At 38.9% G+C, this 15836-nt stretch overlaps 1 protein-coding gene across 2 annotated transcripts in view; it reads right to left on the bottom strand.

The window, feature by feature from the left end:
* Nucleotides 1-15836, bottom strand: part of LOC124590946 — a 278651-nt gene that overhangs the window by 250735 nt on the left and 12080 nt on the right. The window contains exon 2 of one of the 2 annotated variants that reach the window (XM_047131688.1): nt 8440-8619. The exons of the other annotated variant lie outside the window; for it this stretch is intronic. The gene's annotated coding sequence lies outside the window, so the exon portion shown is untranslated. The remainder of the gene's footprint in view (nt 1-8439; nt 8620-15836) is intronic. 2 annotated transcript variants of the gene reach the window in all.

The following is a 15836-nucleotide window of genomic DNA, read 5'->3' on the forward strand; positions in this document are numbered from 1 at the left end:
ATGTGACTCATCATTTATAGCCTTTCCATTCAATTCAATAGTGCTGTTCAGCTGTTCTGCGGCTGGTTATCTTGTCTCTCATTTCACAACATTCCATATTGCCTTAAGTTTGTTGTTGGAAGTACTGATTTCCAAGGTTATGTGCATGTTCTTTGATTTTTAATAACCTTTTTTAGTAATTCTGGATATTTTTCGTAGTGTGCAACTGCTCCAGGATGCCTACGTGTTCTTGCCAAAAGCTACATTCTCTTTTCCTTTCACAGGACACTTTAATCCCTCTAGTCATGGTTTGTTACATGGCTGTTTAGTGTCGTTTCTGACTAGCTTATGTGGAAAGCTATTCTCAAATAATCATATGAAATAATCATGGAATAGATTAAATTTTAGGTTAGCATTTGGTTCATTATAAATTGCATCCTATGTCATCTCCTGTAAACTACTCTGAGAAACTTTCGTCCTGGGGTCATTAATTATTCTGATTCCCACTGAGAAGTATCCATACTGTAAGGTATTATGGTATTTATCAAAGAAATTATAAATTACAGTTCCACCTGTGTTTGAAAGTTAATTACTAAGGCAAAATTGTAGGGTCCAAATAAAGTTTCCAGATCATTTTTCCTATCAGAATCCTTTAGAAAATCTACACTGAAGTCACCACACACTAATAAGTGCTTGCTGTTGTCTAACAGATAGCACAGTAAGGAATCCAGACTCCTCATAAATAGTTCAAAATTACCCACTGGAGATCTATATACAGTTAAATTAAAAGTGAATGTGTGTGTGTGTGTGTGTGTGTGTGTGTGTGTGTGTGTGTGTGTTGAGAATTTTATCTGTAGAGCAAGTAACTAAATAATGAACTAATTAACTAGTTAGTATATACACAGCAAGCAACAGTCTGGAAGGAGGACAGCTCAAAATGGATGCAGCAATGACAGACACAGGATGCTAGCTGGAGGGAAATGGACTAAATACACTGCAGAACAAGTCTGCTGTGAGCAGTGGTAAAATATTTTTGCCTATACATTGAATGCAAACTACAATGGAAAGCACTCTCAAATCAAGTAGTAGCACAGTGTGAGAGAAACAGTTAACATGTTAAAGGCAATGGCAAACATAACAAGAAGTGCAGACTATAACACCTGCATGAATGTGTATCACAGCCTAGAATGGTCACACTCACACTATGATGATGGATCGGCAACAAACATCTTAGTACAAAAACTTAATAATGTGCAATAAAAGGTGCTTAGGGTGTGTACTGACATCATGAAGTCAACTACTACAAATGCAATGTTTGTGTTGTTTGTGGCAAACAAACAAACAACCACTACACTTGTGGCACAAATATTAAAGTATAAAATTGTTAACGAACAGATCTCATTTTTAGAGGACATCTTGTTGGCCTACATATACAAATTTTCTGTAATTTTTCACACATTTAAATATTGTGTACTAATCTTTTTGCACTCACAAGAAGATATATAGAGAAAGCACTGGACATTCAATTAATCATATCTGCATGACTGCTGCAGCTGCTCATGTTTGAACAAAGCTACTTTTGTACTGTCTTTAAACCTCACACAAGATTTGAGCTGCCAGTTGCATTAACTATTTCAATGTTCTCTAGTGTGAATTCCAAGCCACATACCCACAGGTAAAGATATTCTGTACAGACAGTTCTAAGAATGAGAAGGGAATAGGAAGTACTTTCTGGGATTCTTTGCACAAGTAGCATTTAAGCACAAACAGCCAAAAGACATTACAAAAATAGTGGCTGAGCTTACTGTGTTTTTTTTTTTTTTTTTTTTTTTTTTTTTTTTTTTTTTTTTAAGTCATTTAATACTGTCATATTATGTTACAGGGAAATGCTGTCATCTTGTCAAACGCAAAGTATGCACTCACTCGCCATAAATACTTCCACTGACAGTGTGAAAACCACCAGATGACCCATGAGCCAATAGCATACTTAAACCAAAGGGAAAGGAAAGATCACAGTATCTCCTTAAGCTGGATTAAAATACCCAACAATATATTGGAAAATGATTTGCAGACACTCTTGCTGGGGATGTAATGAACTAACATACTTAAGATCATAGACAATTTCCTCGCAGAGGTTTTCTCACCAAAATATGAAAAAAGGATTTGGAATGAGTGGTTAAAAAACAGCAAGTCGTGCAGATAACTAGAAGAAAAAACTACACTTAGATCACACCAATACTACTCCATGGTAGCCCTTCATATCACAGTCTTTCATGTACACTCCTGGAAATGGAAAAAAGAACACATTGACACCGGTGTGTCAGACCCACCACACTTGCTCCGGACACTGCGAGAGGGCTGTACAAGCAATGATCACACGCACGGCACAGCGGACACACCAGGAACCGCGGTGTTGGCCGTCGAATGGCGCTAGCTGCGCAGCTTTTGTGCACCGCCGCCGTCAGTGTCAGCCAGTTTGCCGTGGCATACGGAGCTCCATCGCAGTCTTTAACACTGGTAGCATGCCGCGACAGCGTGGACGTGAACCGTATGTGCAGTTGACGGACTTTGAGCGAGGGCGTATAGTGGGCATGCGGGAGGCCGGGTGGACGTACCGCCGAATTGCTCAACACGTGGGGCGTGAGGTCTCCACAGTACATCGATGTTGTCGCCAGTGGTCGGCGGAAGGTGCACGTGCCCGTCGACCTGGGACCAGACCGCAGCGACGCACGGATGCACGCCAAGACCGTAGGATCCTACGCAGTGCCGTAGGGGACCGCACCGCCACTTCCCAGCAAATTAGGGACACTGTTGCTCCTGGGGTATCGGCGAGGACCATTCGCAACCGTCTCCATGAAGCTGGGCTACGGTCCCGCACACCGTTAGGCCGTCTTCCGCTCACGCCCCAACATCGTGCAGCCCGCCTCCAGTGGTGTCGCGACAGGCGTGAACGGAGGGACGAATGGAGACGTGTCGTCTTCAGCGATGAGAATCGCTTCTGCCTTGGTGCCAATGATGGTCGTATGCGTGTTTGGTGCCATGCAGGTGAGCGCCACAATCAGGACTGCATACGACCGAGGCACACAGGGCCAACACCCGGCATCATGGTGTGGGGAGCGATCTCCTACACTGGCCGTACACCACTGGTGATCGTCGAGGGGACACTGAATAGTGCACGGTACATCCAAACCGTCATCGAACCCATCGTTCTACCATTCCTAGACCGGCAAGGGAACTTGCTGTTCCAACAGGACAATGCACGTCCGCATGTATCCCGTGCCACCCAACGTGCTCTAGAAGGTGTAAGTCAACTACCCTGGCCAGCAAGATCTCCGGATCTGTCCCCCATTGAGCATGTTTGGGGCTGGATGAAGCGTCGTCTCACGCGGTCTGCACGTCCAGCACGAACGCTGGTCCAACTGAGGCGCCAGGTGGAAATGGCATGGCAAGCCGTTCCACAGGACTACATCCAGCATCTCTACGATCGTCTCCATGGGAGAATAGCAGCCTGCATTGCTGCGAAAGGTGGATATACACTGTACTAGTGCCGACATTGTGCATGCTCTGTTGCCTGTGTCTATGTGCCTGTGGTTCTGTCAGTGTGATCATGTGATGTATCTGACCCCAGGAATGTGTCAATAAAGTTTCCCCTTCCTGGGACAATGAATTCACGGTGTTCTTATTTCAATTTCCAGGAGTGTAGATGGAAACTTTGCAGGTACCATAACATCTACATTCACATCTAACATGGTTGGACTTTAACCACTGCCACTTTGCACAGCACCTAATCGCACAAAAACAACACTATCTCTGCTTTGTGACTGCAGGAAAGTGGAAGACATAAATCATACATTTTTGGATGTATAAACTGGTGGGATCTGACATCAGTGTAGCTACATTATGTTGAGAGTAAGAAATATCAGTTACCAATATATGTGCTCATTTCATTACCAACCACTGACTTTATATTAAATAAGGAACTTTGTTTTTCCTAACACAAGTGTGTGTACATGTATGAAGTATCTGAAGTAAATCAAAGAATCTTTTATAACACCTGCATGTTATCCGTTTTGTCTGTTTTCATATCACAAGCATGAGGTTCTGCTTGCTAAAGTGGTGGCAGCTATATGACTTACACTCTTAAACCAAAGAAAATTGTAAAAATATGTGTAATTATATCAACTTGTTTACTTATATACACTAGTGGTATTTCACTCTTATTTATTTGGGAGGCTGGCTGCATGGAGCATATTCAAAGACCAATAAAACAATACATTGTTGCGGACACCAAATGTTCAGCTGAAATAAAGATATTATCATGTGTGCTGCAAGAAAGCACAATAGGATTGTGAATGTTCTCATTGAATGAGTGCTTTATCAGACAACGTCAGCAGTATTTTCAAGTAGTTCGGCAATTATGCTGTTATCTACAGGAAAGTGTAGGATGATTACAAGATAACACAGGGCAACTTATATGGTATTTTCACATGGTGCACTGAATGGAATCTCTGTGGAAATGTGGGATAAATTCAAAATAATATCTATAAACAAGACAATGAACCTGAAAGTATCCTACAATAGTTTTAGACTTCTGGAGCCTCTAACATAGTTTAAACATATTGTGGCAACACTATGAAGCAACATAAAATAAAAAAATATAAAATCAGTGGTAGGGGAAGCAAATATACTCATTAGCAGGGTTCTGAGAAAATACGATGCATCTGTAAAGAAGGCCAGATACAAGACACTTGTGTAACCTATTCTCAACTACTACTCCAGAGTATGGAGTCCTTACCATCTAAGCCTGATAGCAGATTGAAGGAATTTTAACAAATGTGCTTACGGATCTAGGTCAGTACAGCACATGTATAATAAAGATCAACATGGGACTTCAATGGAACTCTTTGGAAGAAAGCAAAATTTGCTCAAAAAACTCTGCTGGGCTAATTTAGAGAACTGTTTCTCACGGAAAACTGCATTACAATTACACTGTCTCCTGTGCATATCTCACATATGGACCATGAGAATAAGAGAAATTATGTCAAGTTCTAAGGCATACACAGAGTCATTTATCCATGTTACATATGTGACAGTAATTGGACAAGATGATATAAAGCACTCACTGCCAGGCACTGCACAGTGTATTCTAGTGTACACATGCAGATCCACAAGAATACACAAATAGATCCACACATGTTGCATCAACATGTGCACATGTGAGCACAACTAAGACTTCAACATCCAGTATCCCACTAACAAAATAAGGTGTTTAGTTGAAATATTTTTTTGGAAAAAGAGGAGATATGTTCACTCCAGCTAAACACCTGAAAAGATGTCTTCTATCAGTCATAAATGGAAAACTTCATAAATCACAAATAGTGTGTAAATTTAGTCACTCTGAAAGTTGAATAAAATATCAACATTGTTTCACCTATTCCACCCACTCCTTAGCATTTCACCTTTGAGATGAGGAAGGATCTGTTTTTCCTACATACAACTCCAGTAGTCATATACTGTTCACTGCCAGTCATGATATACTGCCAAAAGCTCTTAAATACATCATTTTCAATAAAATTGTGGTAGTCCCAGTAACATTTAATATTGGATTCTATAAAACATGCCTGTTATAAAATGAAGACGAGATACAACATTACTTTATGTTTCAGTTTTTACAGACCCAGTGTCTAAAATTTATTTCTGCCAAGAAAGTAAACTGTTAACAAACTAACAAACTAATTTGCTGGGTGGCAAAACTGCTGCTAATTTAGTGGACTGGCAGCAGAAAAAAAAAATTACAAAAAATCAAGTGTGTACACTCACACACACACACACACACACACACACACACACATACATACTATTGCAGATAAAGTGTTAATCTTAGACATACATTCAGTCCTCAAAAGGGTTGACTTAAAATTTAAGTATTCAAAAAACATACATGAAACTGTATACCAAAGAACCTAAATTTTCTCACTGAATCAACTACTGAAAATCTTAATCCCCACTACTGAAATTTCTGAGTGTGCAACAGTAAGAGATGAATACCTTCTAAAAAAGATATTGGAATATGAAATTAAAACAAAAATATTTTTTAATTTAACAATGTGCAAAAACTCACTTAAGCATATCACAGTCCATAACAACAGACTGTACTAAATTTGGGACCAATAAAAACCAAACAAGACACCCAGAAAAAATGGAATAGCAAGTGACACTTCTACTGAACTGATACTATTTTAAGTGACAGCAAATCACTATAAAACAACTTACATGCACCTCGGGAACATGATGGAAGAAATAATGTTTTCCAAAGATTGATACACAGTTGATTTTTTCATCCAGAGATTAAGTAATCAATTATCAATATAATATCTATGCTGTTAAAAATAATCTGGAATAAATTGTTAGAGAATATTTCTGTTCTTTTAAGTAACTGTAATCTGCAATCTTAATATGAAATAAGACCAGTCACAGAAAACAGAATTGGCTAGGTAAGTTTTTTTGTTGAAATATATTCTATTCGTGGAGGATAAAACACAACTGCCACAGAGAAAATATTCCAAATGACTTAGTATACAATAATTGTGAACATGTTTATAAGGTACTTCATGAATACCACAAAAAGGGACAGACTCTTTACAGTAGTCGCATAGTCTGTGTCTATAAAGTACTGGTACTACAAAGCACTCATAAAACCTTTGTAAAGTGACTTGAAGTGGGTTAGCAATTACAGAAGAAAACCATAACCTTACACTTTTATTCATTTAAATGATAACCCCCTTGCTCTACCAGTAAAATTTTGCACGAGAACACAGCTCCATATACCACAAAAAACTGGTTCAATAAGGCAAATAATAAGTGTCCTTTATTCCCTCATACATACATGCAGGAAAATATATACGCAATCAAACGCTCATTAAAATTTGTGTTACTGGTATCGTTCTGGGCAAGAAGAAAAGAAGAGAGTATGATTTTCACCTTCCTTCTTATATTGCACTACGTTTACACATTCTCATGAAGTATCAAAAGTACAAAGTCTTTAATATTATTTTAGGAGAATCTCTCTCTGTTATGGGGATTGTCAATTGTGATGATATTTACACAAGCAGGCTACCCATCTCTTTCAGTTTCTTTTCTTTTGATTAGACTCATCTGCACAGCACAGGATCAGGGACACATTTATCAAATTTCCAGTACTTGTCAGTCACTAAAAAATAAAAAAATAAAAAAGTATCTGGGATCTGTTCTTATTGCTACATACTTTGCCTTTCATTATCTAGAAAACATCCTGTAAAATCCACATTTTATTTTATCCACAATATAGCTGTGTGTATTAACAATTGCAAAATTAAGCAGTTTTGAAATTTAACACATTTTGTGTCCCTTATATAATACATTTCAGAGAACTGATTAAATCATTCTGGCATTTACAGCACACAAAAAATTGTGGAAAACTGTTGAGTTTTTAAGCTTGTGTTTCTTAGTAACTGTATCAGACTACCGAATGAACGAAAAAGCATTTCACTAATGCCCAAATAGTGATAATGGCAACATTTACATATGTTTAACATAGGACTGAACATTTATCTTATTTTAATTCCAACGTGATTATTACTGTCTCCCTCTTGCATCGCTATCAGAACAGTGGATGGGTGCATTTGGATGTCTGTGTGGTTATGTGTTATACCAGCAAAAATGGCAGCTCTAAACCTAGGTAAGGCTCTGCCCATCACACATCAATCAGCTGTATCTATGCTGTAATATGTATATGCCACACATCAATCTGTTATAGATGAGTGATTCTGTTTGCTAATTTCTGTTCATTATTTTCTGCTGTAAATTATATGGAACTGTAGCTCTAACAACACAGACTGAGACATCAAACAGAAGCAATAATCACAAACACACAATGAAAGTTACATGATAAGAAAACTACTTTACATAGAGCAACAAAATTTTCATTAATTAAGAAAATACAATATATTTTTTTTTTTCTCCAGACATTATGACTACACTACATTTTGGCATGATGGAGGTATTTCAAATGGTACATATTCCAAAACCAAGCAGAAGGCAGATCAGTGATGAAAAAAGGCTATATAACTCTCTCTTTAAACAAACAGCTTAGGACAAACAAAATCATCTACAGGACCATTTTCTTTTCTCTCTCTCTCTCTCTCTCTCTCTCTCTCTCTCTCTCTCACACACACACAGACAGACAGACAGACAGACAGACACACACACACACACACACACACACACACACACACACACACACACACAACCTTTTAAGACTCTGTCTCAAGACCAGTTGTTACTATCTGACAAAACAGTAACACATCTTTTAACCAACACTGCATCAACTTTTATGAATTACGGTTTTTGAATTTGGTTACAAAGTAATGAACTACAAGCAATATTTTCATTAAAAGGTTCTTTTGGATCATCATCACTTACTCAAATGAGAGTTATCCTCTTCACTAATACAGAACAGCTAAAATGATGCATTTGCACAACAATTATAGCAAACCTCTCTCTACTAGCCATAAGACAGATAGTTTCAATACAATGTGTTGGATATTTTATCAAAAAATTGTTTCTCTCACTTAGGCTATTTGCTTCAAGCCAAAAGAAAATCTGGAACAACAACAATTTTAATAAGTTATTAATAAACACAAAGACATAGGCTGTCCATGACTAACTTTTAAATTAGGGACAGATTCTATTAATAATATTCTTTCTTTCTCACAATATTTTTATTCTCTAACTACTGTCCAATGTGTTTTGGAGCTATAACTCCATTTTCAAGGACTCTATAGACATAGTAGGTGTTACAACTACTTCAGTTTTTCACCTGCATTTGATCATATAACATTCAATTTCTGAATTTGTGAAAAACTTGCATATCTGCACTTACATTTTGAACAATTTAGTATGTTTATGACATTATTGCCATTGATCACATAATATTTATGACAGTAGTGTCACTGACCACATATTATTTGAGAGTACTGTCACTGACTACATAGCTTTCGGTGAAGTTTTTCACCAATGCAGAAGGCTAATGGTTTATGGTAAAATGCAGATGAAACACTGAAGAAGATGTAATGTGCGTTATGCTATGCAGTCTTCGAAAATGGAATTGTAGCTGCACAATATGTTGGACAAATCTGGAAAATAAAAATAGCATGATGATAATATTGATAAAATATATCCCTAACACATAATTTAGCAGAGCTCAGTCTCACATGCTGTACAACAGCAACACAGTATATAGAGGTCTCTATTGTCAGTTTTCTCATCATCAGTTATTTGACGTGTGTAATGAACACCTGTCAGACAAGGTACACCAGAAATTTTGCAGATGAAGCACGCATAGAAATAAACACTATTACCACTCCACTTACTGAAAGGCAGATAATAAAATTTTTGAAAACGTCTACAGATGGTTCAGGGTAAATGAACTGCCATTAAAATTTGACAAGATTCAGCACATACAGTTCTGTCTAGAAGTATTCAAACAGTGAAATATAATAAATAGAAGGCGACAAGTGCTTGACACTACAAATACATCATAACAGTAAATGGAAAATCCACACCTTAGAATTAACAAAGCAGCTTAGTTTAGCCAGAGTTCCAGTAAGCATATTTATTGCTTTTAAGCGTTCTAAAAATTAGGAAATTATTTTATCCTAGAAATTTCCATTTACTAATGGGTAAAGGGAGTAATGGAGCCTTATTTGCGGAAACTCAATTTACAGGGAACTTACAGAATATAAAAGCATGTCATAAGAATCATATCTGATATCAGTTCTAGAACATCCTGCAGAAATCTCTCCAAAAAACCTTGGTTTTTTGACAATTGCTTCACAATATGTACACACTCATTAATGTCCTTTGTCACTGCCAACAGTTCTCATTTTCCTATAAGAATTTTGAAAAAATAGGTGAAAACAACTTCTACAAACACTTTAAGGTGTGTGTTTGTTTACTGTTTCACAACGTATGTTATTAACAATAGTACAGAAAGAGGGAGAAACCCTGTTTCAGCTGGCCCAGTTAACAGCACCTAGTGAGGGCTCCCACCTGGGTTACAGGAGAAGATGGTCAACAGTTTCAATGGCAGATGAGGGCTAAAATTCCAATGACGAAGATGGTGGAAGCAGTATTTTCAGCTGTGTCTGTCTCGGATCAAGTGGCTGCAAACAGTGTCTTTCCCCCATGTTAGACGCAGCTGATAGTTCAATTTCAATTTATTGCATGTAACACATAATTTTACAAATTGAATGTTGTCCACTGTTTCTGGTGCTCTGTAATTATTACTACATATGGAGATAGTCCTGTGATAAATGAATCAAAAGCATCTATTTTGTTTCCTAAACCTGTACATTGTAATGCAAAAGTGATAAATTATTCTTGTGTAGACTGAATTATATTTGAGGCACATATGAAACACACACACACACACACACACACACACACACACACACACACACACACACACACTTGCATCTGGTGTTGTACTGGTGGAAAGTTTTATTATCCTAAAAAAACGTCGCTCTTTCCCTGAACACACACACACACACACACACACACACACACACACACACACACACACACACACACTTGCATCTGGTGTTGCACTGGTGGAAAGTTTTATTATCCTAAAAAAACGTCGCTCTTTCCCTGTCGAAGTATTGTTTCACTGATCTGCCATTTCATGATTGACTCCTCCAAGTATTCATTATTTTTTTCCTTGAAAGGGATGGCCCTCCATAGCAGAACACTGCATGTTTGCTGTTTACTACTTCTTGGATCCATGTTATAACAATGTCCTTCACTAGTCTGTTGAGATGTAAGCCATGGAATGTGTGGAATCTTCTTCCTACGCAGCGTATGTCCAGAAATGTAATATTCTTTAATCTCGTGCATATATTTAGGATCCGTTTATTAGCACTTCGCACTTCTTACCTTCAACCTCAGGGCTAACAACCTTCAGACTAAACAATCTGCCACCCACTAGCATGGCCCTATGCAAATACTAGTTGGAGTCAACAATAAGAGAAATATTAACACATAGAATACCCCATGTGGTAACCAATCCACAACCATCTGTGTCAGGGCAAGAAGGTCATTGGATTCTGGGGAGCCTGTACTACCATGTTTCCCACCATATACACAGCAGTATAAAAAATAAAAGAAATATCAACATCAACTCCTTGCTAAAAGTAAGAAAACTGAAACATAACTTGGATAGGAGCACTACAAGAGACTGCTAAAAGAGACTCAATTTTCAGACAAAGGTGTGATGGAAACCCAAGAATACGAGATCTACAAAGGGAAACCAGTCATCAGAGTGATAAAGGCAGTCCCCCATCTAACCACTGCCTCTGCTGTGCGCTAATGGGTGATCAATCACAAATGGGTTTTATTTCACCTAGTGGTAGGACCTCCTTACTATCCTAAAGTTCCACAACGGAACATACACTATCATAAACTTTCATGACCTACAAATGACATTAACAGGAAAAATCTAGACATGGTTGAACTTTACTGGAAGAAGCTCTGGACAAGATCCCACAACACAGTACTCATCTGTGGCTTCAGCACACAAGCTGGCAAAGAGAGAAAATATCACAGAACAGTTGGCTACTGTCCAGCATGAAAAAGGACCAACAGGAATTGATAGCACTTTATAGACCTTTGTGACAAATATAGCATGGTCCTGAAGTTAACCACCTTCAAACAACTACCTAGGAAGTCCAAGACCTGGAAGAGCCCGAATCCCTTGTTAGGTGAATTCCAGATACACCATGTGGCTATAGACAACAAGTGCCACAGGGAGACATAGAACGTCAAGATACTTAGAGACACTAACCTAGACTTTGGCAATTACTGTCCCCTTGTAAAGACCAACCTACAACCCTTGAGGAGATCACCTGACATTAAAGAGAGTTCTAAAGACACCGACATTCAACATTCTACGACTCTACAATAGGGAATCATCTTCCAAACCATTGACGAAAAAAATACAAAAACAAGAATGGCCCTACCTACAAAAAGCTCTTCTGGACACCACGCAAGAAATCATCCCAGCCTCATTCAAAAACCGCAAGTATTCTTGGTGGACCACAGAATGTGGCCATGCTATAGAGAAAATGCGCAGTCCACAGATTGAGTGGAACAAGCATAATGATGAGCACAACTAATACGACTTTTGACACAAAGAAAAATAAATGCAACACTATCCACAATACCAAGAGAAACAACAATGGGCCCTTGATACAACAGAAGAAGAACAACTCAAGAGACCTCTATAGGGGACTCAAGATGCACAGCACCCACTCTTCAGCTTTGCAGACCTGATGGGAAGCTTCAGTTAAGCAATGAAGACTGCACCAATACCCCTCCAAAGGCTCCTCAACGCAGAGGAAACTTATCTTCCATGAGCCACCTTCTAAGAATCCCATGTCCATACCACCAACCAGGGAAGAAATGCAGGAGATTATCAGGAGTCTAGAGAACAACAAGGCCTAAGGCGAAGATAGTGTAGTAGTGGAGGTGCAGAAACACGCAACTGAGCAATGAGTACGAAGCATCCACATAATATATGTAATATATGGGTGACAGAGACCTTAGCAGAAGGATGGACCTCAGCTGTGATACATCTCCTGCACAGGAAGGGTAGTAAGACTGACCTCGACAACTACAGAGGCATATGTCTGGTATCTGTCACTTACAAGGTTGTCTCTAGAGCCCTGCTAACTACTGTCACCAACCAACTTGTCTCCCAATGAGGTAAATATCAGACTGGCTTTCAAACCAGTACATCTTGCACAGAGCAAATACAAAACCTCAAGCCCATCCTTACATAATGCAGTCATAGCAGACATCTGCGGGTCATCCTACTGGACTTCCAAAAGGCATGTGATTCGATAGATGGACAAGCCCCGATACCCATCCTGCGAGACTGGACCTGGACAAGAAGACTGTCAGACTAGTCCAGGCCACTTTGAGGAACACGACCTCCAACATCAAACTTAGAAGTGAACACACAGAGTGTCACCACTCAAATGGTAGTCAGATGGCCTCTCAAGAATGCTCTTCAACTTATACTGGAGAAGATTATCATGGAATAGACTTGCACACTACTGCTGGAAACCGGAATGAAGATTGGATACAATAAAGATAACATCAGTGTACCCTGCATTAGCCCTTGCAGGTGACCTTGTCTTGTTAACCAAGAATATAGAAAAGGTTACACACCAACTTTCCACCTCCGCAGCTGAGCGGTCAGCGTGGCTGACTGCCTTTATCCTGGTACTGCCAGTGATTTTTCCTTGGTGGGAGGACTGGTACGGGATGCACTCAGCCTCGTGTGGCCGACTGAGGAGTTACTTGGCCAATTAGTTGCGGTTTCCAGGTCAAGAAACCTGGTAACAATCGGGAGAGCAATGCACTGACCAAATGCTCCTCCATACTGCTTCCAATGACACCATTGGCAGAGGATGGCACGCAGTCGGTCAGACCTAATTGGCCCATCTACGCCAGAATGCAGAACTTTACCTTTCAACTTACTCACCAACAACAGAGCCTCTACACCATAGCAGCTAAGACCAGTATGAGGATCAGTTTACAAAAAATTGAGTTCACGACTAACATAAAGGGAGCCCCATCTTCAGTTCCATTAGAAGGTACCACCATTTGTAAAATACCTGTTATCCAGTAGTTAGGAGAGTGGATTTCAGTAAATGAGAGTGAGAACTTGGCAGTAGATACATATGCGCCAAATTGGAGAGGACCTATCATTCCTGTAAGAGCATTTACATCTGCAAGTACCTTTCCAACAATCTTAAATGTTAGAACTCAGAAGTAAGGCCTCCATATTGTACGCTCCTGAATAAATAGGAAGAGTCCACTCAGGAAAATAGAGCTCAAGGAATGGACAATAACAGAAGAAGATAGCACCTACAGAATCAGACAACACTGAGTTGCGCCATCTCCAAGAAGACACAGTCACATCTATGATGAAAACGACACTGGCCTTCTGTGAACATCTGACCCACATGAACGCCTGCAGATGCACAGACAGGATCTTCACTGCAAGACATAGAGGGAAAGCTTCCTGGAACAAATATATTACCATAGTGAAACCAAACCTGGAGCAATCTGAAATTCCACTAGAAACCATACAGAACATGTACAAATTCTGGCACATCACTCTACAACTGGTATTACCAATACCCCTTACCAGCAAAATGAGAACAGGAATCAGCAGACTGAAGTGGACAAAGGAGAGGAAGCTTGCTCATAGTCAGAATATGAAAGTATTCTGGGCTAAAAAGAACCAGAAGACCTGTGCAAAGAGTCAAAATGAGCCCCAAGGTTCTAAGTAAAGCCAAAAAAAAGTAATAGTAAAGAAAGGAATTGGAGACATAGGTACACATGTATTCAACAACATGCAAGAGCATATTAAATGACTTGTAGGTAATGTAGTGAAATGTACGACTGAATTAAAGAACCATTCTGTTGGGCCACTCTTAGTCTTATCTCCATGGGAACTATTCATAATGTTGTTTTAGTTTACTTTATAGTTAGCATTAGCAATTAATATTTCATAATGTTAATTCATTTTGTAGAATTGGTTTTAAATTAAATGTATATCTTTGGCTACTTACAACATCCCTGACACTCCTCTCCAAATGATCTGTGCAATATGACAAATGCAACTAAATGTAATCAAAATCTTTACTTGACATTAGAACATTTTGCAATGAATATGAAGTGATTCTGATCAGGGACAAGAAGGATGAAAGGCACTACAGTAGGAAGATAAGTTTTAGGCATGGCAGAGAGTTGGCATTGATATTAACAATATCTTGATACTGTTATGAATATGTATTTGCACAAGAATGCAAGCCAAGTGTCGGCAAAAATGACTGTATCACTATTAAAGATGATCCATGTGTAGCTGTTTTCAAAATCACAGTTTTTGTACCATTGTACAAAAACGATAAAAGTGATTTTGTGCACCAGTTTATTACCATGGATGACAAATTGGATCATCATTCCATGTCAGAAATGAAACAGCATTCCAAGCAGTGGGCAAATGGGCATGACAGTTACAGCCAGTGTTTTCCAGGGTGCAAAATGGGTTATTCTCGTATTGTTAACATTCTATCAATAACCCTAATAAGGGTACAAAAACAACTGGTAAACCTCACATAACTACTCTGCACCAAACTGCTTGATTGTAAAAGAAAAACAAAATTTTCTTTATTCGAGACAAAGCACCTGCCCAAAATATCAATCTAGCTGAAGAGGCTTAATTTGTGAATTTTTGGACAAAATCAATCCTATTCACCACATTAGAAACCCTCTTACTTTCACTTACATCAACTTTTAAATACATTTGTGGGTGGAAACTTGTCTCAGTTCCAATCAAGAAGTTATGGAGCTGTAAATGGGTATTCTGCATTCCTTCCAGTTTTTGACTGACAGACTCATCTTTTTTGCCTTGACCATTGTTAGTTCCCTCACACCAGTAAGGACAAGAACAGAAAAAAACCACATCATCAGCATTACATTGGTCTGTGAAACATAAAATAATTACTCAATATTTAATAAATTCCTTCTCTTGACCCTTGTTGTTGTTGTTGTTGTTTTCGTCATCTTCAGTCCTGAGACTGGTTTGATGCAGCTCTCCATGCTACTCTATCCTGTGCAAGCTTCTTCATCTCCCAGTAACTATTGCAACCCACACCCTTCTGAATCTACTTAGTGTATTCATCTCTTGATCTCCCTCTACGATTTTTACCCTCCACGCTGCCCCCCAATACTAAATTGGTGATCCC

The sequence above is a fragment of the Schistocerca americana genome, chromosome 2 (genome assembly GCF_021461395.2).
Source record: "Schistocerca americana isolate TAMUIC-IGC-003095 chromosome 2, iqSchAmer2.1, whole genome shotgun sequence".
NCBI lineage: Eukaryota > Metazoa > Arthropoda > Insecta > Orthoptera > Acrididae > Schistocerca > Schistocerca americana.